Below are 22377 nucleotides of genomic sequence, written 5' to 3'. Positions count from 1 at the left end.
CAAAGAAAGAGAACTACAGACCAATCTCCCTCATGAACATTGATGCAAAAATACTCAATAAAATCCTGCAAACAGACTCCAAGAACACATCAAAACAATTATCCACCATGATCAAGTAGGCTTCATCCCAGGGATGCAAGGGTGGTTCAACATACGAAAGTCCGTCAATGTAATACACCATATAAACAAACTCAAAGAAAAAAAAAAAAACACATGATTATCTCACTAGATGCAGAAACGGCATTTGACAAAACCCCTTCATGATAAAAGTCTTGGAGCGATCAGGAATACAGGGAACATACCTAAACATAATAAAGGCAATTTACAACAAGCCAACAGCCAACATCAAATTAAGTAGAGAGAAACTCAAAGCAATTCCACTAAAATCAGGAATGAGGCAAGGCTGTCCACTCTCTCCATACTTATTCAATATAGTACTTGAAGTTCTAGCCAGAGCAATAAGACAACATAAGGAGATTAAGGGGATACAAATTGGAAAGGAAGAAGTCAAGCTTTCCCTATTTGCAGATGACATAATAGTATACTTGAGTGACCCCAAAGATTCCACCCAGGAACTGATAAAGCTTATAAACACCTTCAGCAACATAGCAGGATACAAGATCAACTCAAGAAAATCAGTAGTCCTCCTATATACAATGGACAAAGAAGCTGAGAAGGAATCAGAGATACATCACCCTTTACAATAGCCACAAATGACATAAAATACCTTGGGGTAACACTAACCAAACAAGTGAAGGACCTATATGGTAAGAACTTTAAGTCCCTGAAAAAAGAAATCGAAGAAGATGTCAGAAAATGGAAAGACCTCCCATGCTCATGGATAGGCAGAACCAACATAGTAAAAATGGCAATTTTACCAAAAGCAATCTACAGATTCAATGCAATCCCCATCAAAATCCCAACACAATTCTTCACAGATCTGGAAAGAATAATACTCAACTTCATATGGAAAAACAAAAAATCCAGGATAGCCAAAAGAATCCTGTACAATAAAACAACCTCTGGAGGCATCCCAATCCCTGACTTCAAGCTCTACTATAGAGCTACAGTAATAAAAACAGCTTGGTATTGGCATAAAAACCAACATGTGGACCAATGGAATCGAATTGAAGACCCCGACATTAACCCACACACCTATGAACATATAATTTTTGACAAAGAAGCCAAAAGTGTACAATGGAAAAAAGAAAGCATCTTCAACAAATGGTGCTGGTATAATGGATATCAACATGTAGAAGGCTGCAAATAGATCCATATCTGTCACGTGCACAAAACTTATGTCCAAGTGGATCAAGGACCTCAACATAAATCCAGCTACTCTGAACCTGCTAGAAGAGAAAGTAGGAAGTCGTCTTGAATGCATTGGCATAGGAGATCACTTCCTAAATATAACACCAGTAGCACAGACACTGAGAAAAACAATCAATCAATGGGACCTTTTGAAACTGAGAAGCTTTTGGATACGGTCAACAAGGCAAAGCAACAGCCTACAGAATGGGAAAAGGTCTTCACCAACCCCACATCTGACAGAGGACTGATATCCAGAATATATAAGGAACTCAATAAATTAGACATCAAAATGACCAACAGTCCAATTAAAAAATGGGCTATAGAACTAAACAGAGAATTCTCAACAGAGGAAACTCTAATGGCTAAAAGACATTAAAGGAATTGCTTAACATCCCTAATCATCAGGGAAATGCATATCAAAGCAACTCTGAGATACCACTTTACACCTGTCAGAATGGTTAAGATCAAAAACACCTGAAGACACCTTATGCAGGAGAGGATGTGGAACTGGGGAACTCTCCTCCACTGCTGGTGGGAATGGAAGCTTGTACAACCTCTTTGGAAATCAATATGGTGCTTTCTTAGAAAATTGGGAATCAATCTCCCCCAAGATCCAGCTATACCACTCTTGGGCATATACCCAAGAAATGCTCAATCATACCACAAGAGCACTTGCTCAGCTATGTTCATATCAGCATTGTTTGTAATAGCCAAAACATGGAAACAACCTAGATGCCCTTCAACTGAAGAATGGATAAATAAATTGTGGCACATATACACAATGGAATACTGCTCAGCAGAGAAAAACAATGACATCATGAGGTTTGCAGACAAATGGATGGATCTAGAAAAATCATCCTGAGTGAGGTAACCCAGACTCAGAAAGACAAATATGGTATGTACTCACTCATAGGAGGATACTAGATGTGGAACAAGGATGACTGGACTGCTACTCACATCACCAGGGAGGCTACCTGGAAAACAGGACCCCAAGAAAGACACGGGGATCACCCAGTGACGGAGAAATGGCTGAGATCTACATGAACAGCCTGGACATGAGTGGGAGTAATGAAGGGTGAGGGTTGAGGGAAAGACAGCCTGTGGGAGCGAGAGATCCCAGCTGGATCAAGTACAGAGAGGGAGAACAAGGAATAGGAGACCATGATAAAGGAAGGCCACATGAGAAAAGGAAGAAACAAAGTGCTAGAGAGGCCCACAGAAATCCACAAAGATACTCCCACAATAGATTGCTGGCAATGGTCAAGAGACAGCCGGAACTGACCTACTCTGGTGATGGGATGGCCGATCTGGATGCAGCGATCCACGGCTAGGCCCCAGGTGGAGCTCAGGGAGTCTAATTAGCAAGAAAGAGGAGGATTTATATGAGCGAGAATTGTTGAAACCAAGGTTGAATAAAGCACAGGGACAAATAGCCAAACAAATGGAAACACATGAACTATGAACCAAAGGCTGAGGGGCCCCCAACTGGATCAGTCCTCTGAATAGGTGAGACAGTTGATTGGCTTGATCTGTTTGGGAGGCATCTAGGCAGTGGTACCGGGTCCTGTGCTCATTGCATGAGTTGGCTGTTTGAAACCTGGGGCTTATGAAGGGATGCTTGGCTCAGTCTGGGAAGAGGGGACTGGACCTGCCTGGACTGAGTCTACCAGGTTGATCTCAGATCTCGGGGGAGGCTTTGCCCTGGAGGAGGTGGGAATGGGAAGAGGGCTGGGGGAAAGGGGAGGGGGGCAGGAGGGGGGAGGACAAGGAAATCCGTGGCTGATATGTAGAACTGAATGGTATTGTAAAATAAAATAAAAGGAAAAAAAGAAAAGAAAGATTACCTATATGTGTTTGGTCTATGGACATGTCTGTGGGGAACAGTCTTAATTCTTGTTTGATGTAAGAAGATCCAGCCCATTGTGGGGAGCACCATTTCCCTAGGCTGGGCCCTTAACTGTATACAAAATGGGTGAACTCATGTATATAGCATGGGTGAATTCATTTCTCTCTCCTCATGAATGTAGATGTAGTGTAACCAGATGCTTCAAGTCACAGCCTGACATCCCCCAGTAACCTGGAATTGTGAACTGAATAAACTCTTTCCTCCATGTCTTTTGGTCAGAATATTTTATCACAGCAACAGAAATAAAGCTGGGACACTGGCCATCTGGGCTTCCAACGTACTCATTGTTTGCCTCCACAAAGAGATTTCTGCTCCCTAATCCCTGAAACCTATGGACATGACCTCATTTGGACAAAGGGTCTCTGCAGGTGTAACTATGGATCTTGAGATGAGGAAGTCATCATGGGCAGTCCAGGTGGATCCTAAACATAATACTGAGTGTTTTCTATATCAGAATGCAGATGGACACAATTGTGTATTTCCACAATGTCAGAATATCAATAAACTTACAATCTATGTCAATTCAATTACCTATAATTCACCAAGTGTTTGTGAATTTCCATGATAGATGTGGCCATAGGCAATTACAGAATCATTTGCTTCTCTCTGATATGATTTTGGTACATCTATGTGTCCCTGTGTTACCGATTCTGTTCGGTATATTTGTATAAGTTAGCTATCAGTCTGTGGCATGCTTTGTCCTATACAAGTTGTAGTTATCAACCTGCACCTATACATACACAAAAGCTAGAGTCATTCCACCTCACATTGTACTAGAAATGGAACCAACTTCTGATCTTTGTTTTAATGGAGTTATTTGGGGAAAGGAACAGACTGAACACCATTGTTTTATACAATATGGAGTAAGTTTGAATAGGGTCCAGCTTCATTCCTACACCCAGTAACAAGTGTTCTTACATGAATGAAGCAGGAAGATTAGAGAGTCAGAAGAGGAGGAGGCAGTGGAACCACAGACGAAGGGACTACAGTGATATTACCATTGGCTAAAGGACACCAGGAGCTGGAAGAGGCAGATAGAATCCCCTTTGAACCTTCAAAGAGGCACGTCCTGATGATACTGTAGTCTCAGCCTTCTGATCTCCAGGGCTATGAGATAATCCAGGTCATGTCAATATGTCCACTGGCAGCCATAGGAAACCTAACACCCAACAACTTGCATAAAATTAATTAATTAATTTGTCAGATGCTGACAAGATGCTAATTCTTTTGCATGGATTAGCTACATGATCCTCAGAAGAAACTGGAGAATAGGTACTATCATGTCTTTATTTACAGATGAGGAGGTATAGGGCCCCAGAGGATATACAGCAGGTCCATGTCTCCCCCACAGGTAAGGATGAAGGGCTAGATGAGAGTCCACCCATGTCACCCACGTGACTACAAGTCTACGTACATAACCACCAGATGGCACTATTCTTGATGGGTGTCATCTAATCCATCTGGATATAGAAGGCTACAGACTCAACAATGCCTTTATATCTCTACTCTCCAGTCTGTACCTGATGTTATCTTTCGTAGCCATTCATGAACTTGCTCTTCCACCACTGTGGCCAGCTCTAGAATCCTGGAACTGTCTATAAACCCCTTCCTTTTCAGTTGCTTCACACACTCTCCCCAAATTCCAGAGCCTTCAGTCTCTAGACCAGCAGTCCTCAAGCTGAGCTCTATGTCTGATGATGAGCAGACTTTACAAGGGTTAATGGGTGTGAAGCAACTAAGGAATGGTTGGAGTCATTCCTTAGGTCATGGGTTGTGTTAGCGTAGGCTAAACCTGCCTGCTTGTCATATAGGGCCCTGCACTTGAACGGAGCCCACATTTGACCTACTGTAAGTGAAAACAGATAATTCCAGAGGTTTAAAGCCTCAACTCATTCATGGCCCTGCCACTTTCATCTTCATAACATCTAGGGTGTCTGCTTGGCTCGTTGGGTCCCTGATCTGTGGACTCTATTGCCTTTTGTTCCTGAAGGAGAGGACGTTAGACATAAGCAGAGAGAGGTCAGTGTTTGCAGATAGGGCAAGGTGGTAGCCATTCCTGCCACAGACAGGTGCCTAGAAGCCAGGTACTAAGCATGTCCCAGCAAGCACGTTATAACTTCTTAGAGGTTTTTCATCTCCTCACCCCCTCCCAGGTAAATGCTGAGGAAAGGAGAGGCTGACTTCTTGGCTTCTTGACCCTCATGTTTTCATTGGGGGCTCTGCATCTTTGTGGTAAGCACTGGCTGGGACAGCTCAATTCTGTAATCTTCCTTGAGATCCAGCTGGAGTAAGCTGATGCCTGGTGTCTGGTCTTCTCGTGGCCAAAGGGGAATGTCCATAGTTGCAGATGTCTAAGTCAAAGGGGAAATGGAGAATTGGAGCTGGCAATTCACCTCACAATACTTGTGCTGAAATGGCCTATTCCAGCACACACTTGTGACTCTCCGGCTCTTCCCACTCCTAACAATTTTTAAACCAAACTGAGCAACAACCCTCCCCTCCCCCTGAATTATGGAATCAGCCTGGCTAGATGCTGACTGAGCCACAAGGAGACTTTTATTCTTGGCTGAGACAAACTCCCAGATCAACTTCTCAACTCACAAGGGGTCAGGAGGAGGTTATATATTATATAAAGGGTAAAATAAATAAGGGGGTAGGGATAGGCTAGCAGGAGGAAGAACATTCATGTCTTCTGGGAACAGTGGAATTTCCTAAGAATTTGGGTCTTAACTCTTTCCATCTTTTCATTGTCTTTTCCATAGCAATTTGTCGCCTGTCATGGCACTAGGCATGTATCGTTTGGCATGCAAATGACATTATCATGAAATTAGAGGCTGGATGGAGGTCACTCTGTATCATTTTGTACCCAGTCAGTTTCAGCTAATCTACCCAAAAATGGACTTCTAGACTACAGGATCCCATCCTCAAAGATAAGAAAGATTAGGGTAATAATGAAAAAAATCAGCTAGACAAACGAGGTAGTATAGGATGGGGGTGACACCACCTTCCTTTTCATAGCAGTCCCTGTCTCTGCCCAAGGAGGCATAAGATGGTTGTTTTGACCAATGTTGTAATGATAACTCAATTCAGAGAAAAGGTTGGTATTCAGAGCAAATCTTCATTTAATTTATATGAATATGTTTATTATGGGGAACTATGATAGAGTCAACAATATCTGACCCTGAAGCATAAGACTCTGAGGTATGGAATGAAAAAAGAAAGAGGGGTGAAGGAACGTTGAAATAATGTTTCCTTAAAGACTAGCTGTGCTGGTAAGAGCCAGGGAAGCATGACATTTGGGTTAGACACACAGAAGTGGAACCAATACTAGTGGTTTAGGGTAAAAGTCCCAACCCAGGAGCCACAGCAGACTAGTTAGTCTTGGCTATCCACCCTGACATGTCAACTGGAAGGCAGAGAAGGGATTTAATCAACATGGTTCTCTTGCAAAGAGGAAGAGAGAAAGGACTTTATGATCCAAGTCTTTCAAGTTTCTTTGGGGCATGATAGGAGGTACTCAGTCCTGGTCAAGGTGTGGATTGGTTGATATTATCTCCGTCTGGTTCTGAAAGGTAGTCCAAAGAAAGCTTTGTTAGAAGAGGTAAACTGGCCAGGCGGTGGTGGCACATGCCTTTAATCCCAGCACTCCGGAGGCAGAGGCAGGTGGATCTCTGTGAGTTCAAGGCCAACCTGGGCTACAGAGCAAGTGCCAGGAAAGGTGCAAAGCCACACAGAGAAACCCTGCCTCGAAAAAACAAAGAAGAAGGAGGAGGAGGAGGAGGAGGAGGAGGAGGAGGAGGAGGAGGAGAAGAAGAAGAAGAAGAAGAAGAAGAAGAAGAAGAAGAAGAAGAAGAAGAAGAAGAAGAAGAAGAAGAGGTAAACTGGTTTCTCATAGATGATTACTCCTGCTCCAGGATGAAGCCTCTCTGTCACAGGTAAGTGTCAAGTGTCTGTCCTTCCAGGCTTGAAGGTGTTTATCAATGAGTCTTATCACTCCTGGAGTCCATGGTGACTTCAGATTTTATGTAATGCCCAGAGACTGTCTTCTTCACAGAGTTCTACCAAGCAAAATACTAATGACACCATTAGGCAATTCAGGACCAGCATCACATATGTGGCCCTTTGCTGACAGAAATCTCTTTTAACAGCACAAGCTAGCATCAGTACTTACAATATATTAGCAACTGTATCCTTCTCTCTGAACATGAGGTTAGGATTTCTAGGTGTAGACTTGGGGATGGTACTGCAGTCCCTTGTTTCTCAAAATCCTTATAGCCTGTGTGGGATCCAAAGAATTAAATAATTTTTTGCTTTAATAATTAGTTTCATCAACTTGACACAATGTAGAAATATCTGGGAAGTTTTAATTAGGGGTTGTCTTGATCAGATTGGCCTATGGGACATCTATGAAGGAGTATTTTGTTTCACTTGATGTGGGAAGACCCAGCCTACAAGTAGGCAGGGCAATCCCTAGTTTTATGGCCCCCTGGGCTGCTTAAGAGAAGAGAAAGCTGGCAAAGCAGAGCGCATGCGCATATCTGCATTCCCTTCTCTGTGCTCTTGACTGGATGTGAGGAAACCAGCTGCTTCAAGTTCTGCCTTGACTTCCCCAAAAGGATGGACTGCAACCTGGAATTCTTAACTAAAATAAACTCTTTCTCCCCCAAGTTGTTGTCTGAGTATTTTGTCACAGCAACGGAAATGAAACAGAACAAGTGCCCTCCTCCCAGAGGCCACTCCCCTGTCTCACTTTCCCTCAGCCTGTGTATGCTGGGCGACCTTATTTCCTTCTCCATTCACACCGACTCCGCTTTCATAATCCCTTTTGCCCTTTGTTCTGCCCGGGCTCCTTTTCCATCCTTTTTTTTCCACACTCATGCTTGGACCAGTCCAGTCTGTCTGCTCTCATTCTGAGACAGCTGAGCATCCGCTTTAGTGAGGGCTCTCCAATAGCACTGAGCCAATGGGATAACATGGAGAGGAAAAGGTTTATTATAAGGAGCCTGCCGTTTCGATGATGCTGACACCCCAGGAAGGCTGGTGGCGTGGGATAAACTGAAGTCTGGGTCTGAGAGCCACTGGGGGCAGAAACGGACCATTAGCTCAAGCAGTCAGACAAGCAGATCCCACGCCCCGCCCCTGGCCCAGTGCTCAGAGCCTCCGCAGTTGGGGCAAGGCTCACAAACCGGATAGCCGCTGGCTTCACTCTGCCAACCATTCACATGCTACCCTCTTCTGATATTACCCTCACTAACAGCCTAGAGTGTTTAAGTGAGCATCCTGCTTTCCCAAACACCCCCTCCCAGATGTCTGGGGCTGCAGTGAGAACACCAGTGTTCTCAAGAGGGTTTGACTATCCTTGTCACGTGGGAAAAAACGTTCCACTGTTGTGAACATTTACTTCAAGTCTTCACTGGCTACCTTCTTCTTTCTTCCCAGGAAACAAATGTGCCTCCTCCCCTCAAGGATATCAGGGTCACAGAGCCTCAGGTCCTGCCTCTACATCCTCAGAGCCTTCTCCTCTGTTCTAGGCCATGTTTTCCATCCTTGCCCTACATTTCCCAGACCTACCTTGAGCTTCACTTTGCACATATAACAGAGCATGCCGGCTTCACGTTCTTCTTGCCTGCTTTCTCTTGACGTGGGTGGGACACATCAGGATAGGCCACCTCTCTCCTTCATCACCTGTCTGTCCTATCCCTTTGGTAATTCTGTTACAGCATCAACTCTTGGCTGACTGGTGATTTCTCCCTGTCTTCTCCTCATTCTGTGACATCACCACCAAGCCCTGCATGACTGATTTCCCTTTGCAGCAATCTTTTCTTCCTCTCCCTTAAGATCGCAGCCTAGATCTCGTTTTTACCACAAATACATCATGCCTAAAACCCCTTTTTCAAACACAGTTGTGTGGCGCAAATTCTAATTGATCTTAATAATAAAAACCCAGAGTCAGATATCTGGGTCAATGCTGAAAGATCAGAGAAGTAAAGGAGAAGCCAAAGTCACTTCTTACCTCCACAACTCCTCAGACTGAAAAGGGGGTGAGCTCCTGTCTCTGCCTGCCTTATATTCCTCTTTCCACCCAGCCATATCATTTCCTGTCTCCTGTCTATACAGACCTCCAGACCTCTATGGTTAACTAATGGCTAGCTCCACCCTCTGATCTTCAGGCAAGCTTTATTTGTTAGAGCACAAACAAAATATCACCACAATGGCAGCTCACAAATGTCTGTAACTCCAGTTCTAGGGGATCTGATGCCTTCTTTTGTTCTCTATGGGCACTAGGCATGCACATGGTGCATATACATTCAGGAAAAACACTCCAACACCTTAAATAAAAATAAATAAATCTAAAATTTGAAAGCAAGTAGCAAAGTGGAGAAAATGTCTGCAACATGTGTAATAAATAAGGAGCCAGTAGCTTTAAGAGAGCTATAAAACATAACAGTTGTAAACTGTAAAATACAGAAGTATATTGATTTTTAAATCAATAAGGAAAACATAAGGTGCCAACAGGAAAATGAGCCAAAGCTACACGCAGCTAATCCACTAATGAAGAGCTATGACTGGCCTGTGGGCTTGTGACAAGTTGGTAATACCACTATTAATCCAGGAAACGCAAATGATGGAACCATTTGTCACTGATGGCGACTGCTACCTCTCCCTTCTCCTTCTTTCTCCACTTCTTCCCACATCCTCCTTTTTCCTCCCACCCTCTTCCCTTTCCTTGTTCTTCTTTTCAGATGATGTTGGGTGTAGCTGAAGTTTTCCTGTGTCCACCCAGCTCCTGCAGCCGCTCAGACCCAAGCAAACACACAGAGACTTATATTACTTATAAACTCTATGGCTGTGGCAGGCTTCTTGCTATCTAGTTCTTGTATCTTTAAATAACCCATTTCTATTAATCCAAAAGTTGCCACATGGCTTGTGGCTTACTGGTACTTTTACATTTTGTTTCCTCTGTGTCTGGATGGTGACTCCCAACTCAGCCTTCCTGTTCCCAGCCTTCTCTTCTCTGCTTGTCCTGCCTATACTTCCTACCTGGCTACTGGCCAATCAGTATTTTATTTATTAACCAATCAGAGCAACACATTCACAGCATACAGAGTGATATCCACAGTATACAGAGTGATATCCACAACAGTTGGGGTTGATGAATTTATAGGAAAAGGGACTCTCATATTTTCAGGCCTAAAGGAAAGAAAACATTCTGGAAGAATTAAAAAAGAAAAAAGAAAAAAGAAAAAAAACCTTTAAAATTGTTCTTCCTTTCTGATACAAAGAAAACAACAACAAAAACTTATTCCTTGGAATGTTTTCCTTTAGGAGCTAAATGGACAAAAAATAAGGATCTTTGTACAGAGATGTTCAGAGCAGGATGTTTGGAAACAACCACATTGAATAAAATAGGATTGGTTGATGCTGGACAGGCAGTACATGCCTGTAATCACTCCAGCTACTCATGAGGTGAGGCAGAGGCTCTTGAGTTCAAGGTCAGTCTGGACAACTTAGTGGGACCATGTGTCAAATGAAATAACAAAAAGAGACTGTGATAAAATCCGTGGTAGAACCTTGTTTAGCACGTGTGAGACCCTGGGACCACCTCTGGTAACACAAAATGAAAGTGAACCAAAATGAAACCACTGCAAGGCAGGTAGAATGAAGGAGGGACATATTCACAATACACTATGATGCTTTAAAAAATGAAACACTGTTACATTTGCTGATATGAAAAGAGGTTCTACTTTTGAAGAAAAATGCATCAGAGCCACTGGAAGGGCAGAAGTGCCAGCTTGAGGCTGAAGGGATGAGGAAAGAGAAGTGCAGTGTTCAGAACCTGCTCTTGGACGGGTTATGGAGACAGAACCTTATATGGACAGAACCTCATAGAATTTAGACACTTAGCTTTGACAGTGCTGAGTTCAAATCTTGGAGGAACTGAGCCAACAAAGGTCATTTAGCTGGTTATGCTGAGACAAAGTGAAAAAGGATTCCTTACAATTTCCATCACAGCTTAGACAGAAACCTCTAAATGCTTCCTAGGTGTCCTAGTTAACTTTTGGTCAACTTGACACAAGGTAAAGTCATCTAGAAACAAGGACTTTAATTGTTAAAATACACCCACCCCCATCAGAAAGGCCTGTAGACAAGTCTGGGGCGGGGGCATTTTCATTTTCTTGATTAATGGTTGATGTGGAAGGGTCCAGCCCACATGGGTGGTTTCATCCCGGGGGCAGGTGGTCCTGGGTTGCATAAAGAAGCCATTTGAGCAAGCCATAGGGGAAAGAGCCAGTAAGCTGTGTTTCTCCAGGGCCTCTGTCTTCCATAGATGGACTTGGATATGGAAGCCAGATAAACCCTCTCCTCCCCATGTGGCTGTTGGTGATGGTCTTCAATCACAGCAATAGAAACGCAAACTTGGGGTCTTTTATCCCCTGCCCCTGCCTTGCTCTTTTTTCCTATTGCTTTGCCACTTTGTTCTGTCTTCATTAACCACAGGTACACTTGTCCTCTTGACTTTCTTGTGAGTCTCTCAGTACAGAGGACACAGATTACAAATTGTGGTATTTCTTTGCAACGGGACACTTTATATAAGGTGCTTAATTAAGTTTGTTAAGATCATTTGTCTCTATATTCTTTTGGTTGGCTTAGTTTCCCATTTACATGTGGGCTTAGAATGGCACATAGATTTTGAAACCTTACTGTCTGGATTTCAATTCTAGCTCTGTCATTTACTGTGTGATGCTGAAAATATTAGTTAACTTCTCTGTGCTTCATTATCCTTTTCTGAGTAATGGGGATAATAATAGGCTCTAATCCATGGGTATTTCAAAAATTAAGTAAATACCTATTTGTAAAACCCTTTGCTGGCCCAGAGTAGGTACCATGTACAAGTTTTTTCTTCTTCTTTAATCAAGCTAAGAAAGTTACGAAGCACATATAGATGGACATATCTCTATGCGGGGGGGGGGGGGGGGGGGACCCTACCAACAAACATAAGAATCTTAACTGCATTTCCAAATGTATCAGAGAAGGAGATAAACAAAATAAACAGTAAATCAGGTATTTTTGTGATAACTCAGAGCCAAAGAAGAGAACTTAGTGTCCTAAGTAAAGGAAAAATACATGTATATTTTGGAGCTTAAGCACCCCTGAGAGTCTGTTTCTTTGTTGCACTAGCTGGTACAAAATCCTCCTCCCTGGAGTGGGCACCGGCCCTGCACCAGAGCTTAAGAACTCGCTTTCCTAGCAGACTCGTGTGTGTCGGGGTCTGCAGTCAGCTGCACAGTGGAGCTGCCACACAGCTGTGTCTAAACAGATAGGGCCATGTCTCTTTAGAGGTGGCAAGAAGTCCAGACGCAGATAGTGCAGGGCCAACTCAACTGCTTGGGGATTCCATCCCGGCCTCTCTCTGCTCCTCCAGCCTTCCTGCAGGATTTCTATTCTGCCACAAGATGGATGCTGAGTCTCTAGGTACTGTGTGTGCATTTTGGCCAAGAAGAATGAGAAAAGGCAACAAGAGTGGTCATTCCTAATGGGTCATCCCCTTCTAGGGATAACTACATTGTTATCTTTAAATGACATCACACAGCTGGTTACACAGACTTTGACATCTGTTCTGTTAATAGGGAGGGTGGATATTGGGAGCATCTAATCATGGCATCTTCTTGGTAAATACTGAATAATAAATGAGATGACTGGAGAGTGGAGGTTTTATTCTGAGATTTAGAAGACTTAGAAACAGTGTTGTGTGGGGAAAATTAGTAGAGGTATTTGGACACGCTAAATTTGAGGTGCCTTCAAGACAGCCAAGTAAATATGTCTAGTTTACACTTGGAATTGAGGGGACTATTCAGGGCTGAGGATTTAGAGATAGAGTCATTAATAGATGGGTTGCTTCTATTGTCCACAAAAACAAGACAAGTCCATCAGCTGAGAGTGGAAGAGAAGAAAGAGGTTGGCAGAGGAGAAAGGCTGCTGGGGTGAGGATGCTTTCAGTGTTCGTGGACTTCTCTGGTCACTCACACAGATCACATGATTTTTCTTGAGCAATCCTTAGCCCCCTGGAAGAAATCACACACATCTACACATAGATTCCACCGAGTTTGCACCTGTGCTGGAGAGTCTGAGGAAGGGTAGAAGGGAGGAGGGAGCTGAGAGTGATCCCAAGCTGATGCTTTTAATTCTGTGATGGTTGTTAGCAAGCTAGACTCATGGACCAGCAGCAGTCTTGATGAAGTGAAAATTATATTTAGGCATACAAGAGCCATGTGCTTGAAGGATGAGAAGTGACAGGCATCTACAAAATATGATTATCCCTCAGGATTCACAAGAGCTGTGTCTTAAGCAAATGGAAGTTTTGCTTTGTTGTTTTTTTCCAGAAGCATCAAGAAGTCCCCTGCAGATGCCTAAATCCATTCATTGCTCAAATCTCTTATATAAAACAGTTATCTGCATATCTCCTTTATACTTTAAATCATCCCTAGATTAGTCATAATACCCAGTACAGTGTAAATCCTATGCAAGTGATTGTTACACTGTTTTGTTTTTATTGAATCAGACATATAGACTTTGCTGTATGAAACTCACTATGTATGCCTCGGTTGCCTTGAATGACAATGACAGGCATACTCAGCCTTCCTGAGTACTAGAATTACAGGCAGGTGCCAAAATCCAATTCATCTAAACTTTTTTTTTTTTTTTTTTGGTTTTTCGAGACAGGGTTTCTCTGTGTAGCTTTGCGCCTTTTCCTGGAACTCACTTGGTAGCCCAGGCTGGCCTCGAACTCACAGAGATCCGCCTGCCTCTGCCTCCCGAGTGCTGGGATTAAAGGCGTGCGCCACCACCGCCCGGCTTCATCTAAACTTTTTTATAGTTTATCAATAAATGACAAGTAAAAGAAAGGCTGTGCACATTCAGCACAGTCACAGCCACTGTTAGACTAACTGTGAGTGTGTATCTGCAACGATATGGTACTTTCTTTAGTTGTTTTTGATCTGAGATTGGTTGGATATGTGAGGCCAACTGTTTTGAGAAAAAAAAGAAAAGAAAAAGGGGGATATAGAAATGATAGAATTAAAAGGTAGATTATTGAATCTACTCTGAAAAGAAAAAAAGGGGGGTCTAGATATGAGAGGATAAAGGGATAGATTATTGAATATACTTTTAAACCAAAAAAAAAGCAACTACTAGTTTTAAATGTTTTACATTGGCTTGGATTTTTGTATATTGATACAAATTTGAGGTTATTTTTGTTAGACCATGCTGTATATACATTTCTACTCTTGTTGAAGGTATTGTACCTATACAACTCATTTAACAATATAATGCAAATTTCTAGTCCTTGAAGGTTATTATTATAAACTCTTTAGGATAAAAAAGAAATGCAGGGGCTGGGCGGTGGTGGAGCACGCCTTTAATCCCAGCACTCAGGAGGCACAGGCAGGCGGATGTCTGTGAGTTCGAGGCCAGCCTGGACTACAGAGTGAGTTCCAGGAAAGGTGCAAAGCTACACAGAGAAACCCTGTCTTGAGAAAAAAAGAAAGAAATGCAGGTTAGTAGTTAGTCTCCTATTACAACAAACTTGTCGTCACATTAGGTATGTTTTCAAGACCAAACAAAGATATATTTTAGATAGACAAGTGGTCTTCAAACACTTCAGATGTCTGTCCAAATTGGACAAGCAGAATACAAAAGAAAGTGACTGCCGCCAGGCAGGCGGTGGTGGCGCACGCCTTTAATCCCAGCACTCGGGAGGCAGAGCCAGGCGGATCTCTGTGAGTTTGAGGCCAGCCTGGTCTACAAAGCAAATTCCAGGAAAGGCACAAAGCTACACAGAGAAACCCTGTTTCGAAAAACCAAAAAAAGAAAAAAAAAGAAAAAAGAAAGAAAGAAAAAAAGAAAAGAAAAAAAGAAAGTGACTGCCAAACTTTGCCAAAACAACATAGGACAGTTCTTCAGAATATCCTGCTTCACAGAAAAGTCTGTCAACTATGCTAGGCCTGTAGGCCGAAGATGGATGCCCAATGTTGCAGAGGAACCTTGGGTGACTGTCCAGGTAGCCAGCTGTTTCTGTCATTATTCGCATTTTTTAGAAGTCGCTTGCTTGCACTTCCTGCTTACTCAGGTAATATTATTTCCTTCTCAGGTCTCTGAGGGAGTTGAAGACTAGATAGTTATAGTTTTCCTTGTTAACAGATTCAGAAAAGAAACTCACTGTGGAAGTGTAAAGTGTACAGGGTTGAGAGACATTAGAAGATAGTTTTTGTAATGCAAGTTAGAATAGAAAGTGAATTAGATACAACCTTTGGACTCACCAAAATAGGATAGATAACAGAGTGTTTTCTCTGGATTTGTCCAATGTTTATGGACTACATATTGTTGATGTATTTATTGCCTGTATACATTGTATATAGTTACAGTACTTATTGTATATACTTTTTCTTATATTAGTTATAACCTTCATTTTATTTTAGACAAAAAGGGGGAAATGTGGTGATATTTTGTTTGTGCTCCAACAAATAAAGCTTGCTTGAAGATCAGAGGGTGGAACTAGTCATTAGTTAACCATAGAGATCTAGAGGTGTGTATAGACAAGAGACAGGAAGTGATAAGGTTGGGTGGAGAGAGGAATAAAAGGCAGGAAGAAATAGCTCTGCCCCTTTTCAATCTGAGGAGTCGTGGAGGTAAGAGGTGACTTTGGCTACTCCTTTACTTCTCTGATCTTTCAGCATTGACCCAGATATCTGACTCTGTGTTTTTATTATTAAGGCCATTTAGAATTCATGCTACATGCCATGTGGATTCTGGGAACTGAACCCAGGTCCTCTCGAAGAGCAGCCAGCACTCTTAACCACTAAGCTATCTCTCCAGCCTGCCACTTCTCTTGGTGGTTCTTCAGTTCAACTACATTGGTTAACTTTTATCTAGACCAAGAATAAGCCATCTGTAGGGTAAATTTGAGGAGCTGACCCTTTGGAGATATTCATTCTTGTTTGGTCCTTGGCTTATAATTAGGATGGTTGCAAAAGTTATATGTGACTTCTTGCTAATACCTATGATTTTAAACAATATGCTTTCTAAGCATATTTACATGAAGAAAAAAAGAACATCACACTTCTCCACTCAATTTTACATTTCATTTTATGTTATAAAAACACCTTATTAAAGCAGTTACACCAGTACTAAACCAAAAGTCATTAAATCCAAACTCAAATGGACCACTTAATTTTTTCTCAAAAAAGAAAAAAAATCACATGAAATACATTTCCTGTGTCAAGACTATACTAAATGCATCCCAGCATTCAGTTCTCTCTCTCTCTCTCTCTCTCTCTCTCTCTCTCTCTCTCTCTCTCTCTCTCTCTGATTTTTTTGAGACAGGGTTTCTCTGTGTAACAGTCCTAGTCATCCTGGAACTCGATATGTAGATCAGGCTGGCCCCAAACTCACAGAGATCTGCTTTCCTCTGCCTCCAGAGTGCTGAGATTAAAGGTGTGTGTCACCATTGCCTGGCAAGTTTTCTAACCCTTACAACACTTCACAGTGTGAACTAACCACATCCTGTCCTAGACACAGAGAAATGGACCCTGGATGACACAGGTGTTCCTTGACTTAGCTCTAGATCCTCTCTAGGATGTCACACTCTAAGTGCTCAAGTCTCTTACATGAAATGAGTAGTCTTGCATCTTGTGTACGTTGAATTACCTCTAAATGACTCATATGATGGAAATATGTCAGTGGGTTGTAACCCTGTACTGTTTAGGGGATAATGATTAGAAAATAGTCAGCCATGTTTCATGCAAGCAAGTCACAAGTGTAGCTGTATTCTTGATCCAACACTGAATCTGCCAATTAGAACCTGGGTTTGTAGAGAACTGAATGCATACATTTCCCGTTTAAAGTCATATGGCCGTGACACAGCCCGAAATTGAAAGTATGTCTCAATTCAGGGTACATGCTTTTAAATTGTTATATTTCTGTTATAATTCTAAATCATAACTCTGTCTTCTACCCCCAATAGCAGCAGTTCCTGCAGCTGCAGCAGGCATTCCCACAGTGGTCTGCAGTATCAGGCCTTGCCCCGAGGAACCTCAATGCACTAGCTCTACAAAGCTTTCTGAAACCACATCAGGCAGGAACTACTGTCCTCCCCATTCTTCAGATGAGGAAACTCAAGCACAGAATAGTTATGCTGGTAAATGTGGAGATGGCCCTGCCAGCTGCAGAACTCATCTCTTCACAGCCATGTTTCAGGTCAAAGATGTTCAGAATCCCAGGAAAACATCAGGACCACTAGTCATTATCAGTCACAGCTGATTATCAGTCACAGCTGAATTCATTTCTTTCTGACCTGAGACAGGGGCAGCTGGACTCTAAAATATGTCAATATGTGCTTTCTTTCTACACTACCTGAGGAGAGGGTCCATGTGGACCTGTTCTTGATTCCTGTCGTAACTTAGTAAATTTTTCACAATATCCAGAGGCCTGGATATCCTGCAGGTGGGACAGAAGGATGTCCTCCAATTTCTTGCAGCAGGAACACACATAAGTGACCTAACCTTGACATCCAGAGGGAACAGGAAGAAGAAGAAAGAGGAGCATAAGGAGGATGAAGAGGAAGAGAAGGGGAAAGGTGTAACACGAATCTTAAAACATCTTATTAATAAAAATAAACCTGGAGCCAGGTATTGGGGAAAACGCTGAAAGATCAGAGAACCAGAACAAACCACAGCTAACCTCACCTCGCTAACTTCTCAGCCAATCTTGTTTCCTCAAACTGGAAGCCTCTGAGTCCTCATCCAAATGGATCTCAGCTGAACTGCTGCTGAAAGCCTAAAAGCTTAAAAGTCTCTCCTTACTGGTCCTCACACCTTATATACCTTTCTACTTCCTGCCATCACTTCCTGGGATTAAAGGCATGAGTCACCATACCTGGCTGTTTCCAGTGTGGCCTTGAACTAACAGAGATGCAGATGGATCTCTGCCTCCCAAGTGATAGGATTAAAGGCATGTGTGCCACCATTTTCTGGCCTCTATGTCTATCTAGTGGCTGTTCTGTTCTCTGACCCCAGATAAGTTTATTAGGGTGCACAATATATCGGGGGACACAATATCACCACAGGAAGGAGAGGAGGAGGAAGGAAGGTGATGGGTCTTGATCATGGTAAAACAGAGAAGAACCTGAAGAATCCATTGGCGTCTTGTACCTCTGTTGCCCCCAGTCACCTCCTAGGAATACTGGCCAGCCAGCTTTGCTGAAATTTCCTGCTGCCACGGAGCTCTCCAGGTGCTGGCTGCTTCAGTCCTGGGACCTTCACGAACCAGATCCAGGCAGCCTTCTAATAGCTGCATTACCTGATGGTGACTGAACCAAGGCTGACCATCAGCCTCTCACAGAGGTGTCTTATGCCATCTTACTTGCCATCGCTCTGGGTAGCATGCTATCCTCTGGGCGAGATGGACATTGCTATTTCATGAGATAACAAAGGCATGTACTCCTCCACAGGTCCTGTATGGTTGGAGCTGACCCAGCAAATTCTGGGAAGTGTGTCTCCATCACACATGAACACCCATTGGAAATTTTGCCTGACGTCTCTGTGTCTATGGCCATCTCAGAGAGATCAGAACGGAAGAGCAGGCTACTGATAGAAAGGCTGTGGCCAATGAGAAGTTTCAGGTGAATGGACAACAATGGTTCCTAACATACTGTTGCTCAGCTGGAGGCCATATACAATCTGCCCATCACCAAGGTCCGGCTTTGACTCCCGGTGCTCAGCTGCTGAGTGGGTAGAAAGCACCCCTAAGTGAGTTCTGGGTGTTCTGCAGGCACTAAAGTAAAATAGAAAGGATAGTGATGGAAAAGAATCACTGGTTTCCAAAGAAATCCATCTTGGACACTTCCACGGCACTCTGTCAGGTGTGTGGTGGGAGACACCTCAGTAAGAGATTTTATCTAGTCTTGGAAAAAAAAATTAAGCCAAGAAGGCCCTAACTTCTTCCAAAAAGAAGAGAACTGTGTTTCCTTCTTAAAATTGTCCGTCACCATGCTGACAGACTCCGGTTCCTGTAACTCTTTGTTCTGTGAGTAAAGACAGAAATACAGTCTTCCATCTCTAGATCCACACTACAGGGAAAGCCAATGATTTCCCTCCTGATAACCACTGCGCTTTGTTTTGCAAAGTCATCACTTAAGCTGGCCCTAACATTTGTCTCTTTGGACTCATTCGTCATTTCTTACACAGCCTGCTTCAGCAAGCAAGCTGTCGATAATAACAATGTAGACTTAGCAGTTCGTAACCTTTTATAACACTCCCCGAAAGTAACAAAATGGTATAAAACTAAACTGGCTTGGTCCAGCTCAGGTATGAGCTTGCAATCTGGCAGGAACCTCTACTGCCCACAGCTGCCTGAGCGGATGTACCTGGTGTGCTCCTGTTGGTCAGATCTGGAGGAGATACTGGTGGCAGTTCCAGTGGTGTCCCCAAACATCCTGCAGCCACCCTTGCATGCATTACTCTTGGAGGGGCATCTGCTTCAGTCTCTGAATAAGCTGGGCATGTGCATAGGGGATACTTGGGGGTTTTTTTATTTTAATTTTTAATTTTTGTTATTTTATGTGTATGTCTGTGCACCATTTGCATGCGGTGCCCAAGGAGGCCAGAAGAGAGTGTCAGATATCCTGGGACTGGAGTTCCGGGCAGTTGTGAGCAGCCATGTGGGTGCTGAGAATTGAACTTGGGTCCTCTGGAAGAGCCACCAGTGCTGGAATTGAGCCTTAATGCAATCTCCACACTGTTGGGACTGTCACCTGAAAAATGACTGCTAGTGAGTATTTGATCACGAGAACCTTAACTACACCACAAGGGGAAGTTTGCATCCTTGTCACGCCAGTGCCCCTGAACCCTGCCAAAGCCTTGACCTGGGAAAGAGGGTCAAGGGGAAATTTAGTGACAGTGTAGCTGTCACTCTTTGGATAGAAAAAAAAAATGCATAACCTGGAACTATTCCATCAGAGAGGTTGGCATCCCCAGGGGAGATGACCACCTTATTATCACCAGGCCCACTTTTCTGTCCTTAAAAGCCTCAGAAGCCACTTTATTAAGCAGTTTACATTTCAATGAGATCCAGAATCAATGCCAGCAGGTCAGAAAATCCAATAAGAACAGACGTGGAAATTTATGTGTTTGTTTAAAGCTTGCTGCAGAACAATTACATGTGGCTCGCTTCTAATCATCTACTACATTTTATAAGTTACTAGCCACGATAGATTTTTTTTCGAAGCAATAGGAAAATAAATTAAGTTCCTCCAGTGTTGTAGTATGTCTGACAGCCCAAGGTGAGGAACTACAAATGCATCCTAACTAGAGGCCTCACAGGTGGGTGCTGGTCTCCCCCTTCCCCACCCCCTGTGTGTGTCTGTGTGTTCAAGCACTCACAAGTGCCATTCCTCTGTCCCGAAACAAAAGAAGACTAAGGAACAAGCATGCTGCTGTCATCCACCAAAGCTCTTCACAGGCGTCTTTGGACAAGCTGTCTGCTAGCTAGCCAAGGGCTACGTGGAAACCCGTTCCGGGAAGCTGACGAGTCATCTGAAATTGACAGCAACACCACAAGCCAGAATCGGATGTTCAAAGGCAGAGCAGATGGTAGGTGTTGCTGAAGTTCAGGGGAAAGATGCGTGTCTGTGGGAGTGACTGGGAAAGGCTTTCCCAGAAAGGGTAGGATTTAAGGTGTATCTTGAAAAGGACTAGCATGTGGGTGGTAGGGACAGAAGACAGGGGACATTCAGGAGATGGGACCTTGAGCCAAGGCACAGCAGTAGGGTGCCAGGGTGCGTGTGGAAGAGGGATGGCTGTATGGGGCAGACATTAAGATGGGGATGGAGGAAAATAGATCTGGGGTAAGATGGCTCTTCTGTGGCGGGATAATGTCCCGACAGTCTTAACCTAGCTCCTGTATTCTGGAAGGCTCTTGGGGGACTTCATAGCCTCATGTGTTCCTCAGGAAGGCCTATGAGCTCCAAGATCTGAATCCCTGAAGCTGGCACAAGGGAGCTTTGGAAATTTTACACTAAGTTTGGGGAGCTTTGTGGGCCCACAGTTCTGGCACAGGAGTTGATTCTCCTGTGTCATCAATGAGGAATTGGGGCACTTTTCAACTCTTACAACTGAAAAACACACTCAGCAAAGTCAAAGAAATCAAAATTACTATACAAAACCCAGTAGTTTTCCTATATGCCAATGATACACAGGCTGAGAAATAAATCAGGAAAGCAGTCTCATTCACAAGAGTCAATAAATAAATAAATAAATAAATAAATAAATAAATAAATAAATAAATAAATAAATAAATAAATAAAGTCATGGAATAAGCCTAACCAAGAAAATGAAAAAAAAAATCTCTGAAATGAAAACTTTCAAACAGTGAAGAAGGAAGTTGAGGAAGATACAAAGGATAAAAAGACCTCCCATGCTCATGGGCTAAGAGAACTGACACTGTGTGAATGATTGTGCTACTAAAAGCAATTTACAGATTCAGTACAATCCCCAGCAAAATTCCAACACCATTCTTCACAGCAACAGACAATTGTCTTACATTTCCTGTGGATGCACACAGACCCCAGATAGTCAAAACAAACCTGAGCAAAAAGAATAAAGCGGAAGGCATCACCATACCAGATTCCAAGTTACATTGCAGAGCCACCATCATAAAAACAGCATGGCACTGGTGTCAAAACAGATATGTAGATTGTTGGGTTATCATAGAGGATCCAGATATGAGTACACACAGCTGCAGCCACCCAATTTTTGAAAAAAAATGCATGAAATAAACATTGGAGAAAAGACAGCACCTTCAGCAAATGGTGTCAAGAAACTGAAGGCATCTACAAGCCGAAGAGAAAACCATCTCTTTAACATGAAGCCTTCACAAAAATCAACTCCGAAGGGATCAAGATCTTGATGGAAGACTTGAAAATATAAGGAAAATACTTCAAGATACAGAATAAGTAACGACTTTCTGAGTAGGACCCAATTCAGTCAGAATATAAAACCAAAAACTGACAAATGGGACTCATGAAAGTAAACAGCTTCTGTGTAGAAAAAAAAAAGAGTCAAGTGAAGAGACAGCCTGCAAAATGGGAGAGAGTCTCTGTCAGCTGC

This window comes from Peromyscus maniculatus, chromosome 5 (genome assembly GCF_049852395.1).
Source record: "Peromyscus maniculatus bairdii isolate BWxNUB_F1_BW_parent chromosome 5, HU_Pman_BW_mat_3.1, whole genome shotgun sequence".
In the NCBI taxonomy this organism is placed as follows: Eukaryota; Metazoa; Chordata; class Mammalia; order Rodentia; family Cricetidae; genus Peromyscus; species Peromyscus maniculatus.
The sequence above is the reverse complement of the archived record's forward strand: the minus strand, read 5'-3'. Positions refer to the sequence as shown.